Genomic DNA, 18,946 nt, shown 5'->3' with positions numbered 1-18,946 from the left:
CACTGGAGGCTTCCTTTAGATCAGCCATGACTGGCACAGTTATCAGAAGGCATGCATGGTTGAAGGAGCAGGCCTTACCGGACCATGTCAAATCAAAGCTTTTAGATGCACCCATGGACAAGGTCAATTTATTTGGTTCTCCTGCACAGCATGTTCTGAAAAAGATGGAAGAGAAGGCGAAATCTGTACAAACTGTGAAAGATTTCTTACAGGTCCAACCTCCAAGGTTTAGCAGGAACTGGCCCTCAAAGAATTGGTCCTTTCCGGACTCCTCTAAAGCACAGAGAGGCAGGAATAGGCGTTCAAGAGGCAGAAACCAATCCAGGGGTGCCTACAGGGGTCTCCAGTGGCAGGGTAACAACCAGCGAGGCACAGACGCAGCCACCACCACTACAACAACACAATCACAGTGACTTTGCTCTGGCACCGCCTACCAGGGAACAACTGGAAGCACCCTTAGGCGGAAAGCTAGCCTTATTTTCAAAGAACTGGCATTGCATCACAAGGCAAAAGTGGATTTTGCAAACTATAGACCAAGGTTACAGGTTCCATTTCCATACTCTACCAGGAAAGAGAGGAATGCCAAACCTACCACCTACTCAAAGGGCAGAAGCTCTAAAAGAAATATCTCAATTATTAAGAATGAGAGCTGTGGAAAAGGTACCATCTATGGAAGAAGGAAAGGGATTTTACTCCAGACTCTTCCTGGTACCAAGAAGAGAGCAAATGGAGGCCTATTCTCGACCTGTCCGCTTTAAACACATTCCTCATTGTTCCAAAATTCAAAATGCTGACCCTACAGCAGCTTCTTCCCATGCTGGGCAAGGAGTCTTGGCTGGTAACTCTAGATCTCAAGGAGGCATACCTGCACGTCCCCATACGACCAAATTGCAGAAGATACCTCAGGATCAGAGCATTATCAATTCTCAGCATTGCCTTTTGGCTTATCTACTGCGCCCAGAGTGTTCACGAAATGCCTGGCATCAGTAATTGCTCATTGCAGGCTTCAGGGAATCCAAATTTACCCCTACCTGGACGACTGCCTGATACAAGCGGACAACAAAAACAAGCTAACAGAAGACTTACAAAGAGTCATTTACCTGCTGCAAGCCCTGGGATATACAGTCAATATAAAAAAGTCAAGGCTGATTCCATCCCAAAGAATAACCTTTCTGGGTGCAGAGCTGGACACATCAAAACAAATGGCATTCCTAACTGTAGGAAAGCAAGAGCAACTATCTCTCTACTTCTTGGCATTAACAAAGCAGAACCATCTAAGAGCAAGAAAGGTACTGCAAGCCCTGGGCTTCATGGCATCCTGCATAATTCTGGTCCCTCATGCCAGACTGCATATGAGAAAGCTACAGTGGTACCTAAAGAATTTGTGGTCTCAACACAAGCACAGCCTAGAAACCAAAATTCCAATAATCCCATGCCTGAAGCAAGAGTTCCTATGGTGGGCTCAGGCCTGTCAAACACAGGATTGGCCTTCTGCAACAGTCAACCAAGCCAAACCATCACGACGGACGCCTCAGACCTCGGTTGGGGGGCCCACATGCTGGACAAGTGCATACAAGGCTTATGGACTCAAGACCAGCTGCACCTGCACATAAATCTAAAGGAAATGCTGGCAGTAAAATTGGCAATCCAGTCATTCAGACCATTTCTTCAAGAAGGTCAGTTGATGATAAGGACAGACAACACCACAGTTGTGGTACATCAACAAACAGGGAGGCACACATTCATACCCAATATGCCAGCTGGCACTGGACCTATGGAATGTGGCTCTGAGCTACAACATTCAGTTACAAGCAATTTTTGTACCAGGAAAAGAAAACATTCTAGCAGACATATTAAGCAGGACTACCACGGATGCCCACGAATGGATGCTGCATCCGGACATCTTCAAGGCCATCGCAAGAAAATGGGGACTACCACAAATAGACTTATTCACATCCCCACTCAATCACCAGCTAAAGAAATTCTGCACAAGGACGTACCACCCACTTGCTTGGAAGGTGAACTCCCTATCTTTCAGTTGGAAAAACCTGACAGCATATGCATTCCCACCACTTCCTTTGATGCACAAGGTGCTATTGAAGATCAAAGGGGAACGTCCAAGGATCATTCTGATAGCTCCAGACTGGCCAAGGCAACATTGGTACCCATTACTGAGGAGCATGTCTCGGGAACAAATATGGACACTATCCCTGATCCCATTGCTGTTAACACAGAACAACTACAACATCCTGCATCCAAACCTGAAAACTCTGCAGCTGACTGCCTGGAACATTACATAAGATCTATTAACCCAAATTTATCCCAAAGGGTTAAAGACATTATCCTTGAGGCTCGCAGACCTTCAACAAGAAAGAATTATGCAGCAAAATGGAAAAGATATCTCATTTGGAGTACTGCAAAGGGAAAAGATGTGTCACTGGTAAACATAGCCAACATCCTGGAGTACTTGGCAGAGCTCTTCCATACAGGCCTGTCCTATTCTTCCATCAAGTTACATGCGTCAGCTATTTCAGCAGAATACAGCTTAGATCCTCCTGTCTTCTCACATCCTCTGCTCAGGCAGTTTCTGAGAGGAATTAAAAATGTAAAACCTCCTAGGAAACCACCATTGCCAGCATGGGACTTTAACTTTGTGCTAGAAAAATTGACACTTCCTCCTTTCGAATCAGCAGCAACAGCAGAATTACAATACTTATCCTGGAAGACTGCTTTCCTGCTGGCAATCACCTCAGCAAGAAGGGTTTCTGAACTACAGGCATTAATGGCAGTGCAACCCTTCCTGATCTTCCATCAAGATAGTGTCCATGAGAACAAATCCTACATTTATGCCTAAGGTGGTATCCAGAGTCTCTTTAAACCAGGCTATCCACCTACCTACATTCTTCCCCAACCCACAGAACAGGGGAGAAAGGCTGTTGCATACCTTGGATGTGCATAGACAATTACGCTACTACCTGGACAGGACCAAGTGCAATAGAAAAACTGACCAGCTTCTGGTAGCATATGCAACAGGAAGGGAAGGAAAAGCAATTTCAAAACAGACTATCTCAAAGTGGATAGGAAATTGCATTAGATTTTGTTACTCCTACCATGGAAAGAAAACTCCAGAGAACATCAGGCCTCACTCCACAAGGGCTACAGCCACTACCACAGCTTTCTTACGAGGGGTGGCTACCAAGGACATTATAGAGGCTGCTACTTGGACCTCCGTGCATACATTTGCCAAGCATTATAATTTACCTTTATACTCTAGATCCCGAGCAGGTTTTGCCACTGCTGTTTTGCAAGGGATCCTAACTACACCATAATCTCTCTTTTTCCTCCTCCCTAGTTTGGCTATGGTATTCTACCCATTTGTAAGGACTGCAGATGCATCCTTGAAGGACATAGTACAGTTTTGTACCTACCATAAATGTAGATGTCCGATAGGAATGCATCTGCAGTCAGGATTACCCACCCGCCTTCCCCTCTGTGGTACTCCGAGGGTATTTGCCATCTTTTAGCTAGCTTGGGGGGGATCTATTATGGTGTATTTGTTTGTACATATGTACATACATGCTTATTTTATGTGTTTGCTCTCTACTATTTGGAAACGTTGGCATTTATCCAAATTTAGCCATCCAAGAGGGCACCTGGCATCTGGGGCAAGAAACACTGAGGAAAATGGCGTCGGCTGATGCCTTTATACCCGAAAAACTGCAGCTATAACGTCGGGTGAAGTGCGACACCAGCCGAAGCCAGACCCAGACTTTGGAATCCGGCCGACCGAAGGGCTGCCTGACGACAGGACAACCCATTTGTAAGGACTGCAGATGCATTCCTATCGGACATCTACATTTATGGTAGGTACAAAACTGTACTTTTAAGAGGTAGGATCTGCCCTTAAAGCCGAAGTGGGTAGGATCCAGTGTCTGTAGGTCCCCAATATCTTTTTTTTATGAGGTCCATGATACTTTCCATAGCTTTGCAGACCAAGCTAGTCAGGCTTATGGGGCGATAGTTTCCAGGATCCGTTGAGGCACCACTTTTGTGGAGAGGGACCACTGTAGCTGTATGCCACTCTTTGGGTACATATCCTGTGGTAAGGCTGAGATTGAACAGTAGTTTTATGTTTGGGTTTAGCTCTTCTTGGAGTTCATGTAGGACGCAGCCCGGGACACCGTCTGGTCCCATTGATGTGTTTTTTTGCTTTGGAGAGGGTGGCTCTTACCTGAGCATCTGTCAGGGGGGCAGCACTCTGCTGGGATAGATATTTGTCCTTTTGATGGGGGGGGGAGTTTGCACTGAACCTGTCAGCTAGGATGTTGGCAATGTCTGTGGGTTTGGTGTATTTTTTGTCATTTTGGACCAATTCTGAGCATATCTGGGAATTCCCACCCAGGTTCCTAACATAACTAAAGAAAGCCTTGTGATTATCCTTAGTGTCCTGTGCAATATATATATATATATATATATATATATATATATATATATATATATATATATATATATATATATATATATACATATCTATATATATATATATATATATATATATATATATATATATATATATATATATACATATATACATACACACACACACACACATATATCTGTATGCATATATACATGTGTATATATATATATATATATATCTGTGTACATACACACATATGTATATATATATATATATATATATATACACACACACACACACATGTACACACACACACATATATATATATATATATATATATATATATATATATATATATATTTATATATATATATATATATATATATATATATATATATATATATATACACACACACACACACACACACACACACACACACACACACACACACACACACACATTTTGCTCCCCATTTGGTGCGCACCCGACGGTCTGGGGCAAGAAAAACTGAGTTAATGGCGTCAGCTGCATGTTTTATCCCCCTGATGTCATGGAAGAAGGGACAGCAACCGACACAGGACCCAAGACTTTGTTAATTTGGCTGATTGAGGGCAGTCTGCCAGCAGATTACCGAAATATAATGACTGCAACAGTGAATACACCCGAACATGTACATTAATGGTAAGTGTACCCAGCTTGCACTTTCCTCCTGCACCCAGAAAGTCTGACCAGTATTATAGAGTTCCTGATTCTCATCAGCTCCTTTTCAAGAATCCTACTGCTGATCCAGAGATTATTTTGCTGGGCCCTAAGGGTGTTAAAGCCACGGTTGCTAAAAATCCTGTTCCTTCTGACAGGGAATCTAGGGCCTTGGATAGATGTGGTGAAAAGGTTTATACTACTTCCTCTCTGGCTATTTGGTCTGTTAATAGTCTTTTTCATATGCTTCAGTATCAGCAGCATACTTTAGAGGGTATTAAGGCTAAAATTGTTCCTTCCCTGATGGAGAGTTGGGACATGCACGATTTATTAAATTCTGCCAGTCTTGTCAGTAAACATCTTTACATTGTTGTTTCGACACTTTGCAGGCATTTTACAGGGCAGCAGCCACCGTTTCTGTCATTAGTAGACATGTTTGGCTCAGGGAACAGCCCCTTTCTGAACCTGTCAAATCTAAATTACTGGATGTGTCTTTGCACAAGGACAATCGTTTTGGTAACAAAGCAGAATAGGAGTTGAAATAATTGGAGGATAAGGCCAACTCTATGGAAATTAAGGACTTTCTGCAAGTTCAGCCTCCCTGTTTTAGTAGACATTACCCTTCTAAGAACTGAACTTTTCCTGACCCTAGTAAACAGTCCCTCTAGGTCTAGTTACAGGTGGTATAGGGGACAGATTTCCACCCCTCAAAAGGCTAAGCACTGGCAGGCTTCCTCTTCAAAATCGGGGAGTTCTAAGCAAACTTCCTAAAGCAAGCATTCCCTATGACGCCGGCCTTCCCCTGCCTGCCTCTGCGGGCCCAGGGTTTCTGTTGGGGGGAAGGTTAGCCATAGGTTCATAGGTAGGTACTAGGCTATCGGCCCTAGGGCACATACAAGCCTAGCGAAAAAATGTATCTTGGCTTTCGCCACCCAAGAAAATTATTTTCCTGTGCCCCTGTCGAGCAGAGCCACAGAAGTGATCCCTGGGGTGAATTTCCCATTTCCCATCCAATTATCAAGATTTTTCTTGGAGTGCTAATGAGGAGCTCTGTTTGACATAGATAGGTAGTCTGTAGAGTATGGGAAGTCTCTGGGACAGGAATCTATCCCTCCAGCATGTTCTGTTTATTGTAGTGACAAGGTTAAGGTCCCCCAGAGCGTGTAGCTCGGAGGGATTAGGATTTCTTTAAGTGGAGCATGTCCAACAGCTCTGGGTTTGACATAGCTTTGTATGTTAGGCAGAAATCGCCCCTGAGTAGGCGATATGCGATGGAGTAAAACTGTAGATTTTTGAGACTGTCTGCATAGGGCATCTGTTTGAGGCCAGTAATAGTCCATGTGAGGTATTTCTGTGGTCTTTCCAGTTGTTGCAGATGGCTTGTGAGGTACATGCCAAAAGGGGCTTTGTACTCTATAATGGGTCTAATGAGTGATGAGTAGAGGGGAACAATGACCTCTTTTTTTTCTGGATGAGAATCCTTTTGTGATGAGATGAGCCACGTAGAAGGATTTCCTGACCACTCTGGCGATGTGATTATCAAAGGAGAGAGACTACTGTCCACCTGTGTCCCAAGGTCTCATCACATTTTTGGCATTAAGTAGACTACCAGCTATGTGGTAGTTCATGGGTACAGAGTTTTTACCAAAGGGGATGACAATACAGTTTTTGGCATTGAGCTTCAGGCTATGGCTTTGACACCAGGTAGCTGTCTCAGTGAGGCCCTTTTGTAGTTAGTCCACATCGTTAGGAGTTACGATTATGGCTCCTTGTTTGCAGTCATCTGCAGACTTTGTTAGCCAAAGACCTTCTGTGTTGGCCTGCACTTCAGAGAAGTAGATACCAAACAGGAGAGGACCCAGGACTGAACCCTGTGGTACACCACTTGTCACTGGTCTGATGTCGGATTTGGAATCCGCTACTTTCACAGTGTGGGTTTTGTCCGTGAGCCAGTTGGCAACCCATCTTGTGACATAGGGATTTATACCTAGTTTAGTGAGCTTATCTATAATTTCAGAGTGGGGGGATGGTGTCGAAAGCCTTGGCGAGATCTAGATAAGCTGTGTGAACCATTTTACCCTCATCTACGGCTTTGGTGACTGCTTCAAAGAAGTCAATCAGGTTTAGGAGACACGATCTGCCTTTTACAAATCCAAACTGAGTAGGGTCCAGAGTTTGGAGATTACCAATGTCAGTTTGAGTTCCATGATGATATGTTCCAGGGCCTTGCAGACCAGGCTTGTCAGGCTAATGGGGCGGTAGTTCCCGGGGTCCGTCGTGGCTCCCCCTTTGTGGAGTGGGATAACTGTCGCGGTGCGCCATTTAGTGGGTACAAAGCCTTAGGTGAGGCTGTGATTGAACATGGTGCTTAGGTAGGGTGCCAGTTCTTTCTGTAGTTCGTGTAGAACGCAGCCTGGGATATTGTCAGGTCCCATGGATGCTGTGAAGCTTTTCCATGTTTGCAAATGTCTGGTTCACAATCACAGATGACAAATGGGTGCTCAAAATAGTATCCTAAGGCTACAACATCTCCTTTCACACCTTCCCATTCCACCAAGGAGAACCTTAAACAGTGGGTGTTCCTCCTTTTTGCTTTTTCTTGGGCTTTAGGAATCCACCCATTTTGTAAGGAGTGAAACATGATGAACATAGTACAGTTGTGTACACTTGCCATAAATGTATTTGTTAGTGTATTCACTGTTGCAGTCCTGCCCCCCCCCCCCCTCCATCCCCTTTTTTTCCTAGGGCACAGACTGGATTTTCTTTTCCTGGTCTAACCTTCTTTGGGGGGCTCCTGACAGTTAAGGTAAGAAAACGGCATCTGCTGCCTTCTTTTGTACTAGATGTCAGGCCTAAACTGAAGGCAAGCCGATGTCCTATACCAAGGACTTTGGTATTCTGGCCGACTTGAGGTCTACCTTGAGCTGGATAAACCCATTTTCTAAGGACTGCAACAGTGAATACACTAACATCTAGATTTATGGTAAGTGTACACAACTGTACTTTCTTTTTTCCTCACAAGGGATGTGTTGGTATTTATTTTCCACTGGTGGGGTTCTTCCACCCGAACCTAGCTTCATACTTGGGGGCTACTGACAGGTTAGGGCAAGAAAAACTGACGTAATGTCGTTGGCTGATTTACTTTATACTACTGACGGCATGACGTCAGTCCTCAAGTCACAGCAGCCGACACAGAAATGCGAAGTCTCTGGTATTCTGGTTGGCCGAGGGCTACCCTGGCTTGGATAATCCAAATGTGATGACTGCAACAGTGAATACGCTCGAACATCTACATTTATGGTAGATGTACACAACTGTACTTTTCCTTCCACCCCAGGGCCCTGTGCAAGGCAGTCTCCAAACAATCCATCGCATGGTGGTTTATAACTCGCACTATAGTAAAAAGAACTCCCACAGGGAATTAAAGCTCACTCCACCAGGGCAGTGGCAGCCTCCAAAGACTTCTTGAAAGGCCTGGATACTGGTTCCATACTAGAAGTAGCCACATGGTCCATCGTTCACACTTTCACCAAGCACTACAAATTAGGCAATTTCTCAAGAGCAGTCCTGCAGGGCTTTGTGGAGTCAGCCTCTTCTACATCCTCCCGTCCTTCAAAGTAAGGTGTGGTACTCTCCCACACCAAGAATACTGCAACATAGGAATAGGACATAGAATATTTGTGTAAAATCTTACCATAACCATAGATGTCCTTCTCTTCCATGTTGCAGTAATTCCTTCCTACCCACCTACCTAACCCCTTTTTCCTTGCTCTCACTCATTACTGATCTATCCTAGGTCTCTTGTGGGTTATTCCCTACCCTTTGATCAGTTTAACCACATAATGGTTCCTTGACCCTATGGCTGACATCACTGGCTATTCTACTCTCAGCTGGGCTTTCAAGTTCTAAGGTCCGTCTGTGCAGACGTCACATTTAATGTCCCTGGTTTATGGTCCTACATGTGACTTCCCACGCATGTACAACAGTGAAGCTGAAGCTTTTGTATAGGAGCCGATGTACGGGTAGTCTGAGGTGGGATATCCCACACCATGAATACTGCAACATGGAAGAGGGACATCTATGGATGTCCTTCAAGGATGCATCTGCATTCCTAACAAATGGGTTGTCCTGTTGTCAGGCAGCCCTTCGGTCGGCCGGATTCCAAAGTCTGGGTCTGGCTTCGGCTGGTGTCGCACTTCACCCGACGTCATAGCTGCAGTTCTTTGGGTATAAAGGCATCAGCCGACGCCATTTTCCTCAGTCTTTCTTGCCGCGTGGCGCCCGAAGCAGAAGCTGTTCGCAAGTGCCGGTCGGTCAGATCCAGAGATTACTACTACCGAATACTACTTCGAAGACTTCTAAAAAGCTAAGTACCCCGTTGGGGACTCTTTCTTGCCTCAGACGATGTCAGAAAAAGTGAATAACTGTAACTTGTGGGAAACAAATACCTCATAAAGATTTCCACTCTTACTGTTTACCTTTAGGCCCAGACCACGACGTAGCAGCTAGTCTAGCCTGTGCTTCTTTTAACCGACGGACGCTTAGACGTCGGTCGGAGTTTGCTGAGCAGTTTTTCGGTTCTGATTTTGCGTATATTATGCCGTCGGATCCCCCGACTACACAAATTGCCAAAAAACGCAAAGAAAAGGACCGACACTCGCGGTCTGCGGTTTCGGCCGAAACCGCTGTTAAACAAGCCGCGAGTGTCTCTGTTTCGGCCGAAACCGAGCAAACGGTCCTTGTTTCAGCCGAATCCATGCCTTCTACCGAGGCCTCTTCTAACCTGGTAGAATCGGCTTCTGAAATACAACCTGCTGTTGTGGTTTCACAGGAATTATCGGACACCATCCCCTTGGATGTATCCACCCCTGCACGTGGAGCTGCTACGCCTCCTGCAGCCATGTCCATTAAGGCTTTTGCCAGGGCTAAAGCAGCCAAAACTACTAAATCTGTGCCTGTTAAGCCCCCCTCTCACAGGCCTAGTTCCAGTTCCCAAATGCTTTCTTTGGCAGAGGATCTCATCTCTTTAATAAGGGGATCCCAATCTCATCCAGACAGGGCCTCTCAGCCACCCCCAGAGAAGAGACCTAGAGCAGAGCCCCCTGAGCCAGTGTCCATGGATGATTCCTCGGATGATTCGGACAGTACAGACCCTCCAGAGGCTCCTTATTCTCCCTACGAAGACTCTGATGCTGAAGAGTCGATTCCTTCTGCCTCTCCACCTGAGGAATTTTCCTTTGGGGAAACCTTACATGCCATGAGGGAACAATTTCAGTGGCAGGGCCAAGACTTTTCAGACTCCAGGAAAAGGCTTAGGACCTTCTTGCAAATACCACAACATAGGCCTTTAGCTATACCTCCAGTTCTTTCTGTTGTAGATGATGCATTTAATGATGCTTGTTCTGCTCCTGATTCTTTACCTCCAGCCCCTGCTAAGCCCGATAGGTTCTACAGGGTCCCGGACACACATCACCATTTATACAAGGCTCCTTTTGCAGATCCCGAGACTATCTCCCAGGGGCCTAAGGCTTGTAGCATCTACCTCTGTTAAAAATCCCCTCCCCTCTGAAAGGGAATCCAGGTCCTTAGAGAGATGGGGTAAAAAAGTATACACCTCTGCTACTCTGTCAGCTAGGGCCTTGAACTGTCAGTTTCATATGATCCAATATCAGGAGTTTATGCTTGATCAGTTAACTAAGAAACTGTCCTCTGATGATTCTTTAGATAAAAAGTATGTTCTAGAAATGGTGCATAACATTCAGCAAGTTAGTAACCATTCTTTAAAATGCGGCTATGATGCACTGGAGGCTTCCTTTAGATCAGCCATGACTGGCACAGTTATCAGAAGGCATGCATGGTTGAAAGAACAGGCCTTGCCGGACCATGTTAAATCAAAATTATTAGATGCTCCCATGGACAAGGTCAACTTGTTTGGTTCTCCTGCTCAGCAGGTATTGAAGAAAATGGAAGAGAAGGCAAAATCTGTACAAACAGTGAAAGATTTCTTACAGGTGCAACCTCCAAGGTTTAGCAGGAACTGGCCCTCCAAAAATTGGTCCTTTCCAGACTCCTCAAAAACACAGAGAGGCAGGAATAGGCGTTCAAGAGGCAGAAATCAATCCAGGGGTGCCTACAGGGGACGCCAGTGGCAGGGCAACAACCAGCGAGGCAGACACAGCCACTACCACTGCAACAGGACAATCACAGTGACTTGGCTCTGGCACCGCCTACCAGCGAACAGCTAGCAGCAACCTTAGGCGGAAAGCTAGCCTTATTTACAAAGAACTGGCATTACATCACAAGGGACAAGTGGATTTTGCAAACTATAGACCAAGGTTGCAGGTTTCATTTCCATACTCTACCAGGAAAAAGAGGAATGCCAAACCTACCACCAAATCAAAAGATAGAAGCTCTAAAGCAAATAGCTCAACTAGGAAGAATGAGAGCTGTGGAGAAGGTACCATCTATGGAACAAGGAAAGGGATTTTACTCCAGACTATTCCTGGTACCAAGAAAAGAGAAAAAATGGAGGCCTATTCTAGACCTGTCCGCTTTAAACACATTCCTCATTGTTCCAAAATTCAAAATGCTGACCCTACAGCAACTTCTTCCCATGCTGGGCAAGGAGTCTTGGCTGGTAACTCTAGATCTCAAGGAGGCATACCTGCACGTCCCCATACTACCAAATTGCAGAAGATACCTCAGATTTCTTGCAGGATCAGAGCATTATCAATTCTCAGCATTGCCCTTTGGCTTATCTACTGCGCCCAGAGTGTTCACGAAATGCCTGGCATCAGTAATCGCTCATTGCAGACTTCATGGAATACAAATTTATCCCTACCTGGACGACTGCCTGATAACAAGCGGACAACAAAAACAAGCTAACAGAAGACTTACAAAGAGTCATTTACTTGCTGCAAGCCCTGGGATATACAGTCAATATAAAAAAGTCAAGGCTGATACCATCCCAAAGAATTACCTTTTTGGGTGCAGAGCTGGACACATCAAAGCAGATGGCATTCCTAACTGTGGAAAAACAAGAGCAACTTCCTCTCTACTTCTTGGCATTAACAAAGCAGAACCATCTAACAGCAAGAAAAGTACTGCAAGCCCTGGGCTTCATGGCATCGTGCATAATTCTGGTCCTTCATGCCAGACTGCATATGAGAAAGCTACAGTGGTACCTGAAGAATTTATGGTCTCAACACAGACACAGCCTAGAAACCAAAATCCCACTAATACCATGCCTGAAGCAAGAGTTCCTATGGTTGGGTCAGGCCTGTCAATCAAACACAGGCTTGCCCTTCTGCAGCATTCAACCAAGCCAAACCATCACAACGGACGCCTCAGACCTCGGTTGGGGGGCCCACATGCTGGACAAGTGCATACAAGGCCTATGGACTCAAGATTAGCTGCACCTGCACATAAATCTAAAGGAAATGCTAGCAGTAAAACTGGCAATCCAGACATTCAGACCATTCCTCCAAGAAGGGCAATTGATGATAAGGACAGACAACACCACAGTTATGTGGTACATCAACAAACAGGGAGGCACACATTCATACCCTCTATGCCGGATGGCACTGGACCTATGGAATGTGGCTCTGAGCTACAACATTCAGTTACAAGCAATTTTTGTACCGGGAAAAGAAAACATTCTAGCAGACATATTAAGCAGGACTACCACGGATGCCCACGAATGGATGCTACACCCGGACATCTTCAAAGCCATCACAAGAAAATGGGGACTACCACAAATAGACTTATTTGCATCCCCACTCAATCACCAGCTCAAGAAATTCTGCACAAGAACGTACCACCCACTTGCTTGGAAGGTGGACTCCCTATCTTTCAGTTGGAACAACCTGACAGCATATGCATTCCCACCACTTCCTTTGATGCACAAGGTGCTATTGAAGATCAAAGAGGAACGCCCAAGGATCATTCTGATAGCTCCAGACTGGCCAAGACAACATTGGTACCCATTACTGAGGAGCATGTCTCGGGAACAAATGTGGACACTACCCCTGATCCCATTGCTGTTAGCACAGAACAGCTACAACATACTGCATCCAAACCTGAAAACTCTGCAGCTGACTGCCTGGAACATTACATAAGAGCAACTAACCCAAATTTATCCCAAAGGGTTAAAGACATTATCCTTGAGGCTCGCAGACCTTCTACAAGAAAGAATTATGCAGCAAAATGGAAAAGATATCTCATTTGGAGTACTGCAAGGGGAAAAGATGTCACTGGCAAACATAGCCAACATCCTGGAGTACTTGGCAGAGCTTTTCCATGCAGGCCTGTCCTATTCCTCCATCAAGATACACGCATCAGCTATTTCGTCCGAATACAGCTTGGATCCCCCTGTCTTCTCACATCCTCTGCTCAGGCAGTTTCTGAGAGGAATTAAAAATGTAAAGCCTCCTAGGAAACCACCATTGCCAGCATGGGACTTGAACTTTGTGCTGGAAAAATTGACACTTCCTCCTTTCGAACCAGCAGCAACAGCAGAATTACAATACTTATCTTGGAAGACTGCTTTCCTGCTAGCAGTCACCTCAGCAAGAAGGGTTTCTGAACTACAGGCATTAATGGCAGTGCAACCCTTCCTGATCTTCCATCAAGACAGAGTGTCCATGAGAACAAATCTTACATTTATGCCTAAGGTGGTATCCAGAGTGTCTTTAAACCAGGCTATCCACCTACCTACATTATTCCCCAACCCACAGAACAGGGGAGAAAGACTGTTGCATAACTTGGATGTGCATAGACAATTACGCTACTACCTGGACAGGACCAAGTGCTATAGAAAAACTGACCAGCTTCTGGTAGCATATGCAACAGGAAGGGAAGGAAAAGCAATTTCAAAACGGACAATCTCCAAGTGGATAGGAAATTGCATTAGATTTTGTTACTCCTTCCATGGAAAGAAAACTCCAGAGAACATCAGGCCTCACTCCACAAGGGCTACAGCCACTACTACAGCTTTCTTACGAGGGGTGGCTACCAAGGACATTATAGAGGCTGCTACTTGGACCTCCGTGCATACATTTGCCAAGCATTACAATTTACCTTTATACTCTAGATCCCGAGCAGGTTTTGCCACTGCTGTTTTGCAGGGGATCCTAACTACACCATAATCTCTCTTCTTTCCTCCTCCCTAGTTTGGCTATGGTATTCTACCCATTTGTTAGGACTGCAGATGCATCCTTGAAGGACATAGTACAGTTTTGTACCTACCATAAATGTAGATGTCCGATAGGAATGCATCTGCAGTCAGGATTACCCACCCCTTCCCTCTGTGGTACTCCTAGGGTATTTGCCATCTTTCAGCTAGCTTGGGGGGGATCTATTATGGTGTATTTGTTTGTATATATGTACATACATGCTTATTTTATGTGTTTGCTGTTCTCTACTATTTGGAAACATTGACATTTATCCAAATTTAGCCATCCAAGAGGGCACCTGGCATCTGGGGCAAGAAACACTGAGGAAAATGGCGTCGGCTGATGCCTTTATACCCGAAGAACTGCAGCTATGACGTCGCGTGAAGTGCGACACCAGCCGAAGCCAGACCCAGACTTTGGAATCCGGCCGACCGAAGGGCTGCCTGACGACAGGACAACCCATTTGTTAGGACTGCAGATGCATTCCTATCGGACATCTACATTTATGGTAGGTACAAAACTGTACTTTATGGTAACATTTTACACAACTATTCTTTACTCCTTGTAAAGCGGAGCAGCAGAGAACATGGTTTTTGGCGGGCCCGGAAGATTTCACGCAAATTTTAGTAAAGATTGTGAGATGACTGATTGAGGTACATCAGAGGCCAGAGCTTCTTTGCTCAATTCTAAGGTCACGTTACCCTTAAGAAGAAATGGCAAAAGAACAAGCATGTTCCCATTATTTCAAGCCTATATCCTTTTCAGCTCATCTGCCAACTCCATAGGAGATTACTGTGGAGTCGTCTTCACCAGATGAGAAGGGCAGTTCAGATATGGATTCTCATTCCGTAGCATACTCCTGTGAATTCCACTCACTTGGACAGATGCCCTCAGATGATTGTCCCCTGATGCCCTGTGGTAGAGGCTTTGTTTGGGTAGACCATTGGGAGTATGATGAAACATTGAATGGGATACTAAGCAAATCACTTATCAGAAATGATGTAGCCTTTTAGATGTGGTCACCCCAGCCACTACTCCTGTCTCCGCAGTCCTGGGAGCCTTTCTTGATTTGATATCTCCACCTACTGCTCCTGACTCTCAGCCTCTTGCCCCCAAGAAGCGTTTTAGATTCAGTGAAGTTCTATATACACTCTAGTTTATTTTCAAGAGTCCAGTTACTAATCCTTCAGCCATTTCCATAATGACAGAGAATCTGTCTAAGCTTCTGCTAAATGCTAATGCCCTTCCTCATGCAGGGGCAGTAAGGCCATGGATGGGTGGGGAAAATGTCTGTGCTTCCCCTAGTTTACATTTCAGGGTCATTACTTATCAGACCCATATAACTACCTACCTTTTCTGTATCCTTGGCAAACTGAGTAACTTAAGGTCAGACTCTAAACAACAGGTTATAAGTGTAGTGACTCAAGCCACTCTGGTAAATAGACATAACATAAAATGCAGGTATGATGGTGTTGGAGCCCTTTCCAGACCATCTTCTACTGGCTCATTTACTAGATGTGTATAGTTATACAGACAGCCATTCTTGGTATTTCAGGGCAAAACTCCTAGATTCCCCTTTGGACTGGGCATTTGGTTTGGGCCACAGGCAGCTAATTTATTCAAGACCTTGCAAGAGGAAGGCAAAACTGTGAAAGATTGCAGACAAATTCTACTGATCTCTGTACCCAGATGTATTTATTTTTATTTATTTGCAGTTTGTTTGCCAAGATGGTCCATTGGGCCAAGAAGAACCCGTTTTAAATGGAGGCCTGGGGTGAAATGTTCCACAATAACAAAAAAGTTGTAATCAAGTAATTGTATCGTAGTAAATACAGAAGTACAAATAAAATCACAAAGAAGTTAACCTGCCAAGACCAGTGTGTTTAGAAGAAAGCGCACACAAATGTTTTAGGACAAACTGGAGATAAGGCAGTGGGACTGTCTTCTTCCTACCCACTTCCCTCTTCGTCCCACCCTCAAGCTTTCCAAAAGGATTAGTTTTTCTGTTGCATATGGGTCCTACTACAAGGCTGTTCCTGTTAACACAGATAGGAGGACAGTGGAGACCCATACTGGCCCATTCTCTGCTGAACACCTTCTTCAAGGTATATACTTTCATAGTGCCGTCTTCTTCATCTCTTCCTTTTGTTCTTCCACAGGCTTTCTTCGTGTCTGCGGACTTAAATGACTTAGTCCTGCATATTCCATACACCCCTTTTGCAGGAAATGTCTGAGGTTTTCATCTGGCTCATTACATTCTCATTTTTCTGCTTTGTGTCTACTGCCTCCCTAAGTTTCACAAAATGCCTAGCTCCCATAACCGCTTTCTACAGGACTCTGGTAATACAGATATTCCTTTGCCTCAACAATTTGCTAATTCAGTCGTTGACTCAGATTATATAACTACACCTTATATTTTTCCTCCCTCTCTTGCAAATAGTGTCCATTGTCAATTTGAAAAACTTTACTATAGCCCACTCATAACTAAATTGTCTGGGGTTCTGTACTAGACGTTAAAAAAAAAAAAAAAAAAACATGCAGGCCTTCTTGCAGTAGCAGAGTTTCAGAAACCTACTCAGTCCCTCTTATCTCTATCTGCTGAGCTAGGGAGATTCTCTGTGCAGTAGGCTGCATGCAGGTGTGCATTCCATTGCTGGATATCTGGCCTGCTTAACAGGGAAGTGCAGTGCTACTTGAAAATGTGTTCCCAGTGCTTTCACCCCTGCACATGCAGATCCCCCTCTAGCCATGTCTAATGAGCGAGATCCTTTGGTGGGTGTCACAGCTTAACCTTTGTCCAGGGGTGCCCTTCAAAATGCAGGCTGCAAGTCGAGCTGCATTCAGATTGGGACAGCGAGCCACAAACTCCAATCGCAAGACAGAAATCATCAACCTGATGAAGATGAGGTAACTTTCAGGCCATACAAGTTTTATTTTATCAGTGGATACCTAGACCTCTAAAGGTATTCAGTCAACATGACAATCAAGGGGTACATAAGCAAGGAGGGACAAAATCCTACTCTATGTGCAGATTGGCTCAGCTAGCTTAACATCTGGTCACCAAGGTGATCATGTCCCTTCGAGGAGTGTAAATCCCTTTCCAGGACGTTGCTTAGCAGACTTCGACAGGCAGTGGAAGACGCCCATGAATGGAAGCTCAACATACAGGTCTTCCTAGATGTAGTTCATTAAGTGTGGTGCACCAGAGATACTTATTTGCCTTTGAGAACAAACTGCTTCCCCTTTTCTGCACAAGGATTCCTTGCCTTTAGGCTTGGAGGACAGAATGGAAGTTTTTTTATGCCTTCCATCTACTGCCTTTGCTCCCAAATGTTTTACTCAAAATCAAAAGTGGAAAACAGAGGAATTTTGCAGGTGACTCCCTTTTAATAAAGGCAGCATTGGTTCCCCTTACTGTCTTTGCCAGGGGCAGTCATCACAATCCACCCTTCAAGATGGATCTGCTCACACAACAGTAGGGCTGTTTGCTTTATCTCTCAGCCTAATGACAGTATGATTCTGATCCCTTTCAGGTACAAATTTTTGTGTGTGTGCACTTTGGGTTCTGCGGGAGGCAAGACAACTTGCTTCTGAAATCCTTCATAGCCAAATTGAAGACATTTTCAGTTTGGTCTCGAGCTAAAAATCTGGGCCCAATAAAATGCGAGTTTCCTCCAGTTATTTCTATGACCGCATGAAAGGATATGTTAAAAGCCTACCTTTTAGCTATTTCAGACTGGTCTTTCTTTTAACCGTCCTGTTATGTCTAGGCTTGAGGTGAATCAGTTTTTATGAGGGGTCCTGCATACAAGTCCTCTCTGAGAACATATGGCTCCCCCTTAGGTTCTCATTGTGCTGGGAATTGTCCCTTTGAAACCAGCAGCTTCCTTCAGTATCAAGTTCTGCACCCAAAAAACAAACAAAAAAAAAAAAAAAAATCTGGTTTGCTCTTTCTGTACACTGGTTTCTTAGCTTTCTTACAAGAAGAGCGTTCTGTGCTTGAGAGTTGATCTTTCTGTCATGCCTAAAGTGGTAAATGAGGCATCTGTTAATCAGGCCATCAGGCTTACCTACTTTCTTTACTAACCCGCACAACGGGTGAGAGAATTCTGCATTCCTTGGATGTGCACAGACAGCATAATTTTGCTCGGACAAGAAGATTGTCTGTTCATAAGTCAGACCAACGGTTTCTTTTCTAGGCTCTAAGCTGGACCAGGCAGTATCCAAGCAGACTGTTGACAGCTGGATTTCTGAGTGCATCTCCATTTGCTACACTACACATCTATTGCGGTAGACTTTGAAGCCTTGCACTGATGGTGCACCCCCACAGTGATCTGAAACCAAGTCTGTGTAACAGTGCGTATATACCATGTTTCCAGATTAAGAAGTGCTTTTAGGGAATGGATTTTTTTTTTGTTAATGCTGGTAGTGTTGAGCAATAATACCTGTTATTTAGAGCATGTTTTATTTTGTCGGAAGTTTTTGAGGACTACCCTTGCCTAAAAGGCAGTATGGTGATCAACAAAAATTGATATCATGTATACAAAAGCTTTGTGGGAAGGATAGATACAGGCCATCCCCGGCAAAGCAGTTATGACTGTTAGCTTTCTTCTCCCAGACTGAAATAATAGCATAAGCCTGCAGGCATAGGGA

The sequence above is a fragment of the Protopterus annectens genome, chromosome 3.part1 (assembly GCF_019279795.1).
Source record: "Protopterus annectens isolate FY-2018-M chromosome 3.part1, PAN1.0, whole genome shotgun sequence".
Lineage (NCBI taxonomy): Eukaryota > Metazoa > Chordata > Ceratodontiformes > Protopteridae > Protopterus > Protopterus annectens.
The sequence above is the reverse complement of the archived record's forward strand: the minus strand, read 5'-3'. Positions refer to the sequence as shown.